This window comes from Pseudorca crassidens, chromosome 1 (assembly GCF_039906515.1).
Source record: "Pseudorca crassidens isolate mPseCra1 chromosome 1, mPseCra1.hap1, whole genome shotgun sequence".
NCBI lineage: Eukaryota > Metazoa > Chordata > Mammalia > Artiodactyla > Delphinidae > Pseudorca > Pseudorca crassidens.
In genome coordinates, this window is record NC_090296.1 from 127,819,882 (window position 1) to 127,836,802 (window position 16,921).

Genomic DNA, 16,921 nt, shown 5'->3' on the forward strand with positions numbered 1-16,921 from the left:
CCTCCTCTTCCAACAGAGATAAATCCTCCATGCTGTTCTTTATAATTTTATCCCTGTGATTACATATTTAAGCTATAGGAATACAGTTGATATAGTTTTGCCTGCTCTTAACTGTATATATTTTTTTTCACTTAATATTATGTTTTCAGTATTCATCCATTTACTTGTAACTACAGTTGTTCGTTTTCATCTCCAGATAGTATTCTATCATTATCCATCTGTATCTATCACCACTATATCTATATCTCATACCACTATATATATATAGATGTGTATATATACATATATACTTATGAATATTTGTGTGTACATAGTAATGTTAAATATATGTATATATGTATGAATGATACCATTATATCTATATCCCAGAGTAGATGTGCCCCTTCTATACCTGACTATTGTTTAGGTCACATGAAGTCTGCAGTTTTCACCAACACTGCTGCCATGAATATCTAAGTATGTGTATCCTTAGACCCTAGCACTTAAATGTAAGAGTAGACCAGACACGTTCACTTAGCAATGTGAAAACTGACAAATGATGATTGTTAATAGATACCTATATGTCCAGCAGGAGGTTTTGGTGAGGATTGAGGCCTCTGGTTTAGTTATGGTGATTTTCTGGCTACTTAAATACAAATTCCATTAGTTCCATCTATCTCTTTATTAGACTGTGAAAACAATAATGGCAAAATCCATATGATTATTTTCTTTGTTGACTTAAACAGGATTGTGTGTGTGAAATACTGAAGTTATTCAGGATTGAGGCAGGAAAAGCTAAAATTTCGACCTCTTTTTTCTTTTCATCTATGCCTCTAAGCATATGGTACACATGTTAGTTATTTGTCTATAAAGGGCTCTTGGGGGAAAGACAGTTTCCAGTGTTTTATGTAAATCACAGAAGAAGTATCTGTATGCCTATAGATTTTGTAATTCTTCGATTCTCAAAATTAGCATTGCTAGCTCCCCTTGTGTACCTTCCACAGTCTACTGGCTGCACACCCCCTTTCCTCTGCTACCATTTCTGCAAATGTACTCTATGAAGCTTTCAATATTGTACTCTTGGAGTCTTCCTTTCTGTATTAATTTTTCCAAATCATTTAGAAGGACGTTTGAGAGAGGAGTGGGGCTAGAAACTGTAATCCATGTGAAAGTAATGGTGCCTCAGCATGATAAACCAAATGTGGCAAAATATTTAAAATTAGTGAATCTGGGTAAAGAGTAAATGAGAATTCTTTTTAATATTCTTGCAATTTCCATGTGTTTAAGATTGTTTCAAAATGAAAGTTAAATAATAGCATGGGTATACCCATTTGTTTAAAATTTAAAAAGATAAAATTTATGTAAACTTATATATTAGTAGAATTCCTCCAGGAGTATACACAGACACTGTTAACACAGGTGTTGATGTAAGTCTTGGTGTGGCAGTCTGGTAAAGGAACAGGGATCTAAGTATCATTCAAACTAACATAATTCTGAAAGAAGGGGCTATTCATAATCATTCCAGGATAACGGTTGTAAACTGAGCCTTTACGAGGCAGATAGAGATATATGGTCAACAGAGGTTAAAAGCAGACTTATCACTGTATGTCGTTTTGTGCATTTGATTTTTTAAAAATATATTTATTTATTTACTTTGGCTGCAATGCGTCTTGTTGCGGCATGCGGACTTCTTAGTTGCTCATGCATGAGGGATCTAGTTCCCCAACCAGGGATTGAACCTGGGCCCCCTGCATTGGGAGCATGGAGTCTTACCCACTGGACCACCAGGGAAGTCTCACATTTGATCTTTTTAAACTATGTGAACATATTAGCTATTCAAATACATAAAAATAACATAATTAGATAAGGAACCACTTAAATATTCATAAAAATAATAAGCATCAGGAACTGGTAGAATTATTGGAATATCCTTAGAGTTAAGAGAATTAGGTAGATCTGTTCTATGAGTACTCAAAAAGTGTAAATCTAAATATCTATACTTGTTTCAGAACCTAACATTTTCTCACAATAGAAAAACTTTTTATACAAATACTTTTATACTTACATAACTAATACATACATATTCTATGTATTTTAAATTTTTTAAACAAATGGGTATAAGTGCTCACTTGGGCAACACATGTATTAAATACATGGGTATACTCTAACCGTACTATTTTTATTTTACTTTTATTTGGAAACAACCTTAAAATTATAGAAATTACAAGAATATTATTAAGAACTCTAACTTACCCTTTACCCAGATTCACTAATTTTAAATATTTTGCCACATTTTGTTTGTCATGTCCCTCTTTCCCACTATGTATAAACTTTTTTGTTTGTTCTGGCCAATTTGAGAGACTGTTGCAGACATTATGCCACGTATGCATATATACTTCCTAAGAACAGGGATGTACATTTAGATACCCACAGTACAGTTATTAATTCAGGAACTTTAACATTTATGCAATTCTTTTATCTAATCTACAGTCTATATTCCAGTTCCTTCAGCTATCCCAATAATTTTCTTTATAGCATTTTTTTTTCTGTTACAAATCTAGTTCAGGACTATAGATCCAATCAAGCTGCCATGGCTTTTTTTTTTTTTTTAACATCTTTATTGGGGTATAATTGCTTTACAATGGTGTGTTAGTTTCTGCTTTATAACAAAGTGAATCAGTTATACATATACATATGTTTCCATATCTCTTCCCTCTTGTGTCTCCCTCCCTCCCACCCTCCCTATCCCACCCCTCCAGGCTGTCACAAAGCACCAAGCCAATATCCCTGTGCCATACGGCTGCTTCCAACTAGCTATCTACCTTACTACGTTTGTTAGTGTGTATATGTCCATGACTCTCTCTCGCCCTGTCACAGCTTGCCATGGCTTTTTAAGATTATCTTTAATCTGGAATGGTTCCTTAGCCTTCTTTGATTTTCATGTGGTTATTATTTTTGAAGCATACAAGCCAGGTATTTTATAGAATGCCCTCTGTGTAGGTCTGTCTGAAATGTCTTCAAGACTGTGTCATCTTAGCAAAGAAATACGCCAGGGAATCTTTGAAGGAAGAAATGAATCAGATGATGATAACATGTAACAGTTACTTCATTTACTTCTATTTTAAATTTCTAATACAGTTCCATGTAACTGTTTAGCCCTTTGGATTATTACATACCCACTGACTAATTTTCATTAAATTTTTGCCTTGTAATGATTAAAAAAAAAAAGTTGCCAAGCTTTATTTAGGTTGCAATCATGATGCCTTTTTGGTTTGCAAGAAACAATTTTTTACTATCATAGTCCAAAATGATGTTTTATAACTACATCATTCCTTCAGTATTTTGTAGTTGACATTCTATAAGAAAGGACTTTTCTCCCCCATCCTCCCATCTTGCCCCCCACTCATTTCTTACAATGTGGAAAGGTATTTAGAAGCTAAAGTCTCAGTGCTACTAATAGATTATTGCTTTTAGGTCCTTTCAGATATATAGACATAGCTATGTATATAACTATAACTATATATAGTATATATAACTATATGTAGTTGTATATAAGTATATATAGACATATAAAATCTGTATGGGGTTGTGTATTTTTTTCAAGTATTTATAATGTGTTCAATCCCAATTCAGTCACACAGGATTTTTCCTTGCCTTCTTCCATTCCCTATTTGTATCACTTCCTTCCACATTGACAACCCTGTCTCCCAAAGTTGTCTTCTCTCCTCCTCTTTCTCCCCTTCCTTTCCTCTTCTCCATTCCCCTTCCCTCCCATTGGTTGTCAAGCTGGAGGAGCACAATGCAGGCATCAAAGATTTAATATCAAACTTTAGAAAATGTCACAGAAAATGAAAACAGGCTTCTGGAAAGTGAGAAGGGCTTGATCCAAGAGGAAGAGGAATAATTGTAGGCACTCAGAGCCTCGAGTGACCTTGGCTCAGGAGCAGCTGCAGGGACCCTGTACCACCCTCGTATTTGTCTGAGCCTTGCGTGGCAGAAGAAGCCTCAGACCCTGGGCTGAGTCCCAGCCAACCTTCCTTGATGCTGCCACACAGTTTCCTATGAAAGTCATATTGACATTTTCTTCCAAGCTATGTCCAACATTTCTTTTTCTGTTGGATAGTGAACACGAGGTCTGGGTTCAAGCAGTGATTCTTCTGTCAGTATCAGACTCTGCAACAGGAGAAAAATCATATTTTTCAAGTAAAGTTAAGTAACCAAATTTCAAGTTTGCCTAAAGAAGAGAATGAAAAACCTACTTCTTTAAGATTGAACTTCGGGGTTCTGAGTAAGGAGGTCTCTGAGTAAATGTTGAATAGGTGATTTATTGGTTTTTAAAGTTTCCTTGGTGGAATGGACAATTATATTGCTTTATGAAAGAGAGGGAAGGATATTTTATGCATAAATATTTTTCTTTTATTGTGCCCATGTCCTTAGTTTAAATTCTTAGAAGATAGATTACTATCTTCATAAATCTATGAATCTATGTCCTGTTATAGCTATACATTATTGGAACTGAGTTTTAACAATTTTAAAAGCTGTTTTGTAATTGAAAGTACATTGCTACAAGCTAATTTTTTAAAATTTATTTTTAGTTATTTTAATTACAATTGCATAGTCTTTGATTACCAGGAACTTCACAATTAGTTTTGCTTCCACTTTTTTGCTTAGTTTTTAAATTAATTAATTTATCTGTCTGTCTATCTATTGGCTGTGCCACGTGGCTTGTGGGATCTTAGTTCCTCGACTGGGGATTGAACCCAGGCCCCTGTGGTGAAAGCACTGAGTCCTAACCACTGGACTGCCAGGGAATTCCCTGTTTTTGTTTTTAAATTAAAGTGTTTTATTTACAGAAAAGTCACGGGAAAGGATTACAGAAAAGTCCAGAAAAGGATTAATACAATTTTATGAACACAATTTTGTTGGTAATAATTAACAGAATCAAGAGTAGTTTAATATATAATATCATTTGGTATATAATACACATTAAAATAGTTTTCGTTTTATGAAAGTTTATAAGTTTATCCATTAGTTTTCATGCTAACTCTATCCATTAGTATTTTATATTCCTTTTTTTAAACAAATCTAAAACTAAGGCAGTATACATGAAACAGATTTGATAAATATTTTAAAATCTTGCTATCTTCTGTATCAGATACTACTTTAATTTTAGAACCATCTTCAAATAAAACAGTCTGTCCATTATAATTCCTAAATGAATGAGTTAAGCATCAAATGGACATCAAAATACGTAAAAGAAACTCATAAAATTTTAATGGAAAATATTGCATTAGCAATATCATAAATTAACAAAGAATTTTTAAAGAGTATTGCATGAAGTAAGGTACATTAAATGTTTTGTAATGATTAGGTCTAGAATATTTTTTACTTGCATTTTTTTTTTTTTTTTTACTTGCATTCTTGTTCACATAGTTTAAAACACTAAAGCACTGACTTGAATGAAAGAGGACTATATTAAAACGAATAAGATTGCAGCATATGCCATTTTAAGAATAAAAGAAAGATGGACTAAGTGCTTTGATTTTATGTTCTCCATTCAAGTAGTCTTCAGTGTTTCTGTTATCTTTGAATAACAAAAAGGATTCTTTAAGTACTGTGTGGGAAAAAAAGACCACCTTTTTACTCATAGAAGAATTCTAATCTTATTTGGATTGAATCGTCTAGATGTCTCAAGGCAATTCCTTTAAGTAATAGCAGTTCATTATAAGGTGGCCAAAAGTAATCACTAATTTTGACATATGGATCATGTGGGACATCAAAAAATCTATTTATATGAATCTCTAACATTTCATGTAATGCTATCAGTTATGCAGTTGATTTTTTAATGTTTTTCTTTTTTCCTCTATATTTTTGTTATCATTTAAAAATTTCTTTTTAATTAATTTATTTTCAAAAAAATTTTTGAAGTTTATTTGCTGTATAAAGCTGTATGTTACAGGTGTACAATATAGTGATTCACAGTTTTTAAATGTTATGCCTTATTTATGGTTATAAAATATTGGCTATATTCCCTGTGTTGTGCAATATATCCTTGTAGCTTATTTTATCAATAATAGTTTGTGCCTCTTAATCTGATACCCCTATATTGCCCCTCTGCCCTTCATTCTCCCCACTGGTAATCACTAGTTTGTTCTCTATAGCTGTGAGTCTGATGCTTTTTTTGTTGTTGTTATATTCAATAACTTATTGTATTTTTAGGTTCCACATATAAGTGATATCATACAGTATTTGTCTTTCTCTGACTAATTTCACTTACCATAATACCTTCCAAGTCTATCCATGTTGCTGCAAATGGCAAATTTTTGTTCTTGTCCATGTATATATGGAGCAAAATATATGTTCCATATATACATAAAATGGAATGTTACTCAGCCTCTTTATCCATTCATTTGTTGATGGACACTTAGGTTGCTTCTATATCTTGACTGTTTTAAGTAATGCTGCTATGAACATTGCGGTGCATGTATCTTTTTTAATTAGTGTTTTTGTTTTTTATGGATATATACCCTGGAGTGGAATTGCTGGGACATATGTTAGCACTATTTTTAGTTTTTTTTGAGACACCTCCAAACTGTTTTTCACAGTGGCTGTACCAATTTACATTCATACTGGCATCGTATGAGGGTTCTCTTTTTCAAGTCCTGGCTAACATTTATTATTTGTGGGTTTTTTTTTTTTTTTTTTTTGTATTTTGGCTGCACCACACGGCATGCAGGATGGTTCCCCAACAAGGGATTGAACCCAGACCTCTGCAGTGAAAGTGCCAAATCCTAACCACTAGGCCACCAGGGAACTCCCTTATTTGTGCTATTTTTGATGATAGCCATTCTGACAGATATGAGGTGATACCTCATTGTGCTTTTGACTTGCATTTCCCTAATGATTAGCCATGTTGAGTATCTTTTCACTTGCCTGTTGGCCATCTGTATGTCCTCTTTGGAAAAATGTCTATTCAGGTCTTCTGCCCATTTTTTAATCAGAAGGAGAAATTAAGAAAGCAATCCCATTTACCATCACATCAAAAAGAATAAAATACCTAAAAATAAGCCTACCTAAGGGATCAAAATACCTGTACTTGGAAAACTATAAGACACTGATGAAAGAAATTGAAGACAACACAAACAGATGGAAAGATATACTGTGTGATTGGAGTGGAAGAATCAATATTGTTAAAATGACCATATTACCCAAGGAAATCTACAGATTCAATGAAATCTCTATCAAAATACCATGGGTGGGACTTCCCTGGTGGTCCAGCAGTTAAGACTCCGTGCTTTCAATGCAGGGTGCCCAGGTTAGATCCCTGGTCAGGGAACTAGATCCCACATGCCACAATTAAGGGCCTGCATGCTGCAACTAAAATGATCCTGCATGCCACAACTAAGAATCCAGCACGCCACAGTGAAGAGTCTTCCTGCTGCAACTAAGGCCTGGCATAGCCAAATAAATAAATTAATAACTATTTTTTTTAAAATGCCATGGGGGCTTCCCTGGTGGCGCAGTGGTTGAGAGTCCGCCTGCTGATGCAGGGGACACGGGTTTGTGTCCCTGTCCAGGAAGATCCCACATGCCGCGGAGCAGCTGGGCCTGTGAGCCATGGCCGCTGAGCCTGAGCATCCAGAGCCTATGCTCCGCAACGGGAGAGGGCACAGCGGTGAGAGGCCCATGTACCGCAAAAAAAAAAAAAAAAAAAAAAAAATGCCATGGATATTTTTCACAGAACTAGAACAAATAATTTTAAAATTTATATGGAAATGCAAAAGGCCCCAAATAGCCAAAACAATCTTGAGAAAGGACACTTTTGGAAGAATCAGGCTCCCTGACTTCAGGCTATACACAAAGCTACGGTAATCAAAATGGTATGGTACTGGCATAAAAACAGACACACAGGTCAATGGAACAGAATAGAAAGCCCAGAACTAAACCCAGGTGCTTATGCTCAATTAATCTACAACAAAGGAGGCAAGAATAGACAATGTTTTTCTTTTTCAATTTTCTATCAGTTACAGGAAAATGGTCTTCTCAAAACTCACCCAAGGTAATCAAGAGTTTCTCCTTAAATTCTTTTTTTAAACATCTTTATTGAAGTATAATTGCTTTACAATGTTGTGTTAGTTTCAGCTGTATAATAAAGTGAATCAGCTATATATATACATATATCCCCATATCCCCTCCCTCTTGTGTCTCCCTCCCACCCTTCCTATCCCACCCCTCTAAGTGGTCACAAAGCACTGAGCTGATCTCCCTGTGCTATGTGGCTGCTTCCCACTAGCTATCTGTTTTACATTTGGTAGTGTATATATGTCAGTGCTACTCTCTCACTTCATCCCAGCTTACCGTTCCCCCTCCCCGTGTCCTCAAGTCCATTCTCTACATCTGCATCTTTATTCCTGTCCTGCCCCTAGGTTCAGAACCTTTTTTTTTTTTTAAAGATTCTATATGTATGTGTTAGCATACGGTATCTTTTTTCTCTTTCTGACTTACTTCACTCTGTATGACAGACTCTAGGTCCATCCTCCTCACTACAAATATCTCAATTTCGTTTCTTTTTATGGCTGAGTAATATTCCATTGTATATATGTGCCACATCTTCTTTACCCATTCATCTGTCAATGGACACTTAGGTTGCTTCCATGTCCTGGCTACTGTAAATAGTGCTGCAGTGAAAATTGTGATACATGACTCATTTTGAATTATGGTTTTCTTAGGGTATATGCCCAGTAGTGGGATTGCTGGGTTATATGATAGTTCTATTTTTAGTTTTTTAAGGAACCTCCATACTGTTCTCCGTAGTGGCTCTATCAATTTACATTCCAACCAACAGTGCGAGAGGGTTCCCTTTTCTCCACACCCTTAGTTCTTTTATATTAAGCATTTTTGTTTTCAGCTTATTAAAGGTTCTCAATTCAGAAAAAAATGTCACTATGTGATGTTTCATTGTTTACTATATTTAAGAGATTCCAGTATCTGTTGCTGTTCATCCAGCCACTATTTTTTCTTTATCTTTTCATTCTTTGACATTACCATTCTAGACAGTACCATTTGTAGATCATGTCTTAATTTTTGGAACTCTTCTTTTCCTAATGTTACCAGAACATCTTCATTCAGTGGGATTAATTTAGGAGTTTCTTTCTGCCATTGACTAATTCCAGTGGTGGTTAAACATTTCACTGACATAATTAATGATAACTGAGCATTTGAATCAGTGAATGTCTCAGTTCCAGCAAGCAATGTTTTATTCTGACATTCTTCCACATCATTTCATATTTCTTCACCTTCTTTGGTAAGTTCTTCTTCAGCATCTCTAGTGTCTTCCACATCTGTAGTACACTGTATCTTGCTGATTCAGTGACTCACGCTTATAATTTTCTTAGCCTTATGATAATTTAAAAAGTTTTAGGACCTTGGGCAATCCCTTAAACCAGTGGTCCCCAACATTTTGGCACCAGGGACTGGTTTCATGGAAGAAAGTTTTTCCACAGACCAGGGTGGTGGGGAGGATGGTTCAGGCGGTAATGTGAGAGATGGGGAGCAGCACATGAAGCTTCGCTGGCTCACCCGCCACTCTTGTCCTGCTGTGTGGCCCAGTTCCTAACACGCCGTGGACCGGTACCAGTCCACAGCCCAGGGATTGGGGACCCCTGCCTTATACTATCTGTGCATGAGTTTCCTTATCACTCTATTCAGAGAATGTGCTAGAGAATAAAGGAGTACTTGAAGGGAAGCCCTCAAGTTAATCAGTTTCCTCAGTTCCCTACCACTTTGTCTTTCCCTCCTAACAGGTGGGTTTTTGGAGCTGTCATTGGTGCAGGAGCTAGATAAGAGTGGCACTTGAGGCCTGGCTGGACTTTGGGCAATTCCCAATTCCAGCACATGGGAAGTTTTCCCCCACACCACCAAGCAATTCTCTAGGTGTTCTGCAATTCAACTCAATTCTGACATTATCTATCCAGTGATAGCATCAGATTCCACAGGTTAAGGACTCAGTCCCACAAAACTGCCCCCTTCTGCTTCAGATATCAATCACAAGTTTAGGTTGTCACCTGTGTCTCTGATCAACTGGCTAAAAATCAGAGGTTCCTACGATCCCCTCCTTGGGTTCAATTAATTTGCTAGAATGGCTCACAAGACTTAGAAAACCAATTTACTCACTAGATTATCAGTTTATTACAAAGGATATTAAAAGTTAGGAATCAGCAGCAATAGGAACAGATACCTAGAGTAAGGTCCTGAACAAAGGAACTTCTGTCCCCATGGAGTTTGGGTCCAGCACTGTGGCGAATGGAAGTGTTCTAGTTCACAAACCTGGAAGTTTTAGAAACCCCATCCTTTTGTTTTTTTATGGAGTCTTCATTATATAGGCATGGTTGATTAAATCATTGGCCACTGGAGATTGATTTTAATTTCAGCCCCTCTCCCCTCCTCAGAGGTCTGGGGATGGGACTGAAAGTTCCAGCTCTCTTATCAATTGGTTATCTTGGCAACCAAGCCAGCCCTCACCCTTCCCGACCTTCCAAAGCCACCGTATTAACATAACAAAAGATACCTTTTTCAATCTCAGCACCAGAAATTCCAAGGGTTTTAGGAACTCTGTGCCAGAAAGGGGGACCAAATATATATTTCTTATTCTAAGTTGCAGTATCACAGGTATCCAGCTCCCAAGTGTTGCAGGAAAGAAAGTGGGGCCAGAGAGAATGGTAACATCCCAGGTCACATCCAAGTCCCTGGGATAGCTACCGAGTGTGGGTTCTTGGCTTCACACAGGAAAGAATTCAAGAGCGAGCCATAGTAAGTTGAAAGAAGGTTTATTTAGGGAGATAGATACTCCATAGAGTGTGGGCCATCTCAGAAGGGGAGAGGCACTAGGATACAGGGTTGTCAGTTTTTACAGGGGTGGGTAATTTCATAGGCTAATGAATGGGAGGATTATTCCAACTATTTTGGGGAAGGGGGCGGGGATTTCTAGGAATTGGGCTACCACCTGCGTTTTGGCCTTTTATAGTCATTGGCCTCAGAACTGTCTTGGTGCCTGTGGGTGTGTCCTTTAGCTGATATATTACAATGAGCATATACTGAGACTCAAGGTCTAGTGGAAGTCAATCATCCACCATCTTTGACCTAGTTGGTTCTAACTAGTTTATGTCATGTCCTCAATGGCTATCATTCTTTTAAAGGTTGTGCCTTGCCCCCTTCCTATCTTACCAGCAGTAAGGGGTCTCTCCTTCAGGGCTGGGGCTCCATATCCTGTGAAATGCCAGGCAGCCCCAGTGGCAAGTTGCAACCATTATGGTACTCTCCTCAGCCCATCACTTACCACCACAGAGCCACTGCTTCTGTTTTTTAGTTTTGCCTGTTGGCCCTCCTCTACTAAGCCCCTGTTTATACTAGCAATGATGCCAGATATACTAAATGGTTTCTAGCTTATTTCAGTCTTCTTTGTTAATTATACTGTGCCTCCCAGCGGTGAGAGTCATTGATTCCGTAATGTTGATTGAATGTTTACTCTTTGTCAGCCCATTTGTGGAATTGTTGACAAAACAGCTATGACTCTTGTGGTGAGCTAGTTTGGAAAAGAGACAGGGCAAACAATCAGACAACTTGCTGTCTACAAGAGGACAATGAGCTAAGTGCCTGGTGTTTAGGAGCCTAGTGGAGGGTGATCAGGAAGAGATTCTTAGGAAAGTCATTAATTGGGTTGGGCTCAGGGGTGAGCCTGTGGTTTGGAAATAGAGGGATTTGATGGAAGTTCACAGACAAGGAAACTGAACACATCAGAGGCATTGCCAAAAAGCAAAAGACCTGCCTCACAAACATATGGAGAGAGAAGGGAGAGCAAAAGTTTGGGATTTAACATGTATATGGGCCCCATAGAGTAGAGGGAACATGGCATTCATTGAAGGATTTTTATCAGTGTTGTTCTCTGGTGAGATAGGGATAAGTCTACAGGATAATTGGAGAAACAGAAAGAATGGGATCATAGAGATACATTTGGGAATGATTCAAACTGTATTCATTTATACTGAGGGTCAGCAAAGTACAACCTGTAGTCAAATCCAGACCTCTGCCTTGTATGTATAAGGCTTGTGAAATAAAATTGGTTTTTATATTTTTAAGTAGTTGAGAAAAATCAGAGTACTATTTCTTCAAATTTCAGTGTCCATAGTAAAGTTTTATTGGAATACAGTCGTGCAAGTTTGTTTACAGATTGTCTATGGCTGCTTTCACACTACAATAGCAAAGTTGAGTAGTTGCTACAGAGACCTATATCTCTTAAGGCTTAAAATATTTACAGCTCTTTACAGAAAAGGATTACTAACCTGTAGTTTACAGAATTAAACTAATTTTGTTGAATGCCCATGTCAAGGCAGGCTATCAGTTATTCATGTATATGTTGTAGGGGATCACAAGTTAAGAATACAAGACCCCTTTCATTTTAGAGCTTCCATTTTGGTGGAAGTTAAATTTTACTTAATAGGTGGGTTTATTTGAAATCTAGATAGAAATACTGGCATATGGAATATGAATTATGTTATGGCATCTCTGCCTCTGATAACCTCCTGAGAGACTTCCTGAAGGTAATGCTGTCCAAACTGAGACAAGGATGGAGAGAGGTTAGAGGCCAGAGGCAAGAGTCTGAAATTCGGATGTGAAAGGACCATGGAGGAATGGGGAGTGTTTCTGTTACCAGGTTCGTCAACAGAACCCATGCTGGGGTCCTAGCCTGGCTGAGACCCCTTGTTTCAGCCAGGGAGGTTCTTTTTCTGATCGGATCCATGCAGTCAATAATGAAACTGATGCTGAGACTGGAACAGCAGTGGCCAAAGAATGGAGAAGCAGGAACCTAGTTCACAACTCAACTTCTCAACCCAATTCAGGCAGAGACACCAAATATATAGGAGAGTCGAAATAAAAGGGAGGGTTTTGGAAAGAGTGGGAGGGATATTCATGAGTTATCTGAGACAGATGAGTGGTTTGGACCCAAAACTGATGCAACTCTCCTTTTTAGTCCTTGTGTGGAATTTTCTGGTTGTTGTGGCAATCATCAGCTGTTCTGGCGCTGGTGGGTGTGTCATTTAGCTAATGTGTTACTGTGAGTGTATAATGAGGCTCAAGGTCTACTGGAGGTTGAATCTTCTGCTATCTTGGGCCTAGTTGGTTCCAACCAGTTCTTGTCTTTTTTTGTCTATGCAGCTTCCTCCTGAAACTTAGATTAAGTGTAATTGGTTTCCATTTGAGAGAGTGGCAGGGGTGTGATTCTTGGGCAACAGCCTTGGTAACATTTCTTGTCTTGTTTGTGAAGTGGAAAGCATTTTTGGAACAGGGTAGGGAAGGGAGAGGAGACATTGAAGGATCCCAAGGAGAATGATCCATGCCAAGTCCTCTAGATTGGAGATCGCTTTGCTCTAAACATGTCATTTCTAGCATGCGTGGCCTATTTGGAGTAAACACAATTAAGGGAGGTTCTAAACAGGAGAGCTTTCAGTGCAACGGTATCTGAAAAGTTGCCCTCAAATAAGGTTAGGTATTAGAAAGCTCTTCCTGCTTTTGAGAAAAGTGAACTCTGGGTGTTCACTCTTTGGGACTATGGCAGAGAAGTATTATAAATTGTGTGGCTTATATTCTTTCTCCTTTTTGCACTCTTCCTGCTCCTTCCCACTGAAGATTCCCATGAGTGGCCTCTGAATTGTGTAATTAATGAACCTCTTGCTGAAATATACACTTACTTATATTCCATGATTTTGTGTAAAACTTGTCTTTAAGAATCAGGGACAGCTTAACATGCCCTTTGGCATCAAGATCTGGGAGGCCAAGATTGGTGTCTTATAAACTTTCAGGGAACCCAGATTCCTGATATCTGGTAAGAAGGGTGGTGCTGAAATGTGAAGGTGTTGGGAATCAGAGTCTCAGTGGAGGGGAGACGGATTTTGATCATAGTGCACCTTTGGACCAACGGACTAATGATGGTTGGGGCCAGGGTAGTGGGGACCAAAGAAATATTTTACTTATTTTAAATTATCAACAGAATTTATTGTTGATACAAATGTTAATTAAATATATTTTACCAATAACTTATAAAGCAATTGATAGAACCAAAACAATTTCCCTCTAAAGGTATAATACTGACTTTTTTTGTTTTTAAAAAATTTGCATCTGGTCTTGCTTTTCATGAATCTAATAATTTGCTTACTCATCATAATGCTAGGCACTATTATTTTTTATTGTGGTAAAATTCATGTTAAATAAAATTTACCATTTAAATGTACAGCTCAGTGGCATTGTGTGTCACCTTGTTCTGCAATCATCAACCATACATCTCCAGAACTCTTGCAAAACTGAAATGGTACCCACTAAACACAATTCCCCATTACTCCCTATTCCCAGCCCCTAGCAATGACCATTCTGCTTTCTGTCTCTATGAATCTGACTACTCTAGGTATCTCATATAAGTAGAATCATACAATATTTGTTCTTTGCTGTCTGGTATATTTCACTCACATAATGGCCTAACATTTCATCCATGTTGTAGCTATGTGTCAGAATTTTCTTCCTTTCCAAGGTTGAATAATATTCCCTGGTATGTACATACCACATGTACATACCACATATGGTATTTCTGTTTTCTTTTGTTTTTTTCCCCCAGAAATAACATAGAGATGAATCCATAACAGATGCACCATTTTACCTTCCCAAGGGCAAGGCACAAGAGTTCCAGTTTCTCTACATCCTTGCCAACACTTTTTTTTTTTTTTTTTTTTTTTGCTGTGCGCGGGCCTCTCACTGCTGCGGGCTCTCCCGTTGCGGAGCACAGGCTCCGGACGCGCAGGCTCAGCGGCCATGGCTCACGGGCCCAGCCACTCTGTGGCATGTGGGATCTTCCCGGACCAGGGCACAAACCCGCGTCCCCTGCATCGGCAGGCTGACTCCCAACCACTGTGTCACCAGGGAAGCCCATTTTTATTATTATTATTATTAATACAATAGTTATCCTAATGGGTGTAAAGTGGTATCTTGTTGTATACTGATTTTTACTGATTGGTATATCTTCTTTGGAGAAATGTCTGTTCAAGTTATTTCCCCATTTCTTAATCAGATTGCTTTGTTGAGTTGTAGGAGTTCTTTATATATTTTGGATATCAGTTTATAAGATTGCAAATATTTTCTTCTGTGGGTTGCTTTTTTCACTCTGTTGATTTGGTACACAGAAGTTTTTAATTTTGATATACTCAAGTTAATCTATTTTTCTTTTGTTTCCTGTGCTTTTGGTGTCATATTCAAGAAATTGTTGTCAAATCTAATATTACAAAGCATTTCTCAATGCTTTCTAAGAGATTTATAGTTTTAGCTTCTAAGTTTAGGTCTTTGATCCATTATGAGTTAATTTTTGTGTATGATGTAAGGTAAGGGCCCAACTTCATTTTTTTTTGTTTTTGCATGTGGATTTCCAATTTTCCCTGCACCATGTGTTGAAAAGACTGTCCTTTTCCTATTGAATGGACTTTACACCCTTGTTGAAATAATTTGACCTATATGCAAAGGTTTATTTCTTGGCTCTCTATTCCATTGGTCTATATGGTTTGCATTCTTCTTTAAAAATATTTTTTAGGCTTTACATTTCAAAATCAGCATTCCTAGTACAGCATATAGGAATAAATACAGCGGGAAAGATTTTTTCAAGTTGTATTCAGAAATAATTTCCAGACATCTCTTTATAAGTTTAAGATGTTATAGCATGATGGTTTCATTTACATATATTGTGAAACGAAGATTTAAAAAAAAATTTATTTATTTATTTGGCTGTTCTGGGTCTTAGTTGCAGCATGCGGGATATTTGTTGCGGCATGCGGGATATTTGTTGCGGCATGCGGGATCTAGCTCCCTGATCAGGGATGAACCTAGACCCTCTGCATTGGGAGCATGGCGTGTTAACCACTGGACCACCAGAGAAGTCCCTGAAAGGAAGATTGTTAATTACACTATTCTGACTAGGAATCCCTGACAACTTTTGTGATGTAAGTCAGGTGACTAACATAGAGATCAGCAAACTTTTTCTCTAAAGGGCCAATTTATTGGAGAGACAGAGATTTATTTTAAGAAATTGACTCATGTGATTGTGGAGGCTGGCAAATCCAATATCTGCAGGGTAAACTAGCAGGTTGGAGACCCAGGGAAGGGTTGATGTTACAGCTTGAGTCCAAAGGCCATCTGCTGGCAGAATTCTGTCTTTCTTAGGGTACCTCAATCTGCTTTTGCTTAAGACCTTCAGCTGATTTAATGAGACTTATCTACATTATGGAGGATAATCAGCTTTACTCTAAGTCTACTGATTTAAATGTTAATCCCATCTGAAGAATATTTTCACAGCAACATACAGGTAGTGTATGTGTACAGGTAGTGTTTGACCAAATATCTGGGTACTGTGTCCTAGTCAATTTGACACATAAAATTACCCACACAGTCAGATAGTAAATATTTTTGGCTTTGTGGACCAAATAGTTTCTGCTGTGTAGGGGAGGAAAAAGCTTTCCTCAGTCTTCCCCCTGGCTAGGTCTGAAAATTAAACTGAAAAAGGCATGCAAATTTATTTATGACTTAAAAAATTTTTTTGGCAGCACCGCGGGACTTGCAGGATCCTAGTGCCCTGACCCGGGATGGAACCCCGGATCCTCGGCGGTGAAAGCATGGAGTCCTAACTACTGGACTGCCAGGGAATTCCCCATGCAAATTTATTTAATGTGAGTTTTGTGTGACACGGGAGCCTTCATTTCTAAGGAAATTAATACCTGTAGAAACAGACCTTGAGTATTTTTATGCTAGGTTTGATGAGGAATAGGCAGTTGTATAGAAATATGATAAGTCAGAGAGGATGAGGTTAGTGTAAAAAACTGGGGAAAATTTATTAAAACCTGTTTGTTCTGATTCT

The 16,921-nt window shown here is 37.6% G+C and overlaps 1 pseudogene; it reads right to left on the bottom strand.

The window, feature by feature from the left end:
- Nucleotides 1-5,619: 5,619 nt before the first annotated feature.
- Nucleotides 5,620-11,285, bottom strand: LOC137219792 (centromere protein K-like; annotated as a pseudogene).
- Nucleotides 11,286-16,921: the final 5,636 nt, after the last annotated feature.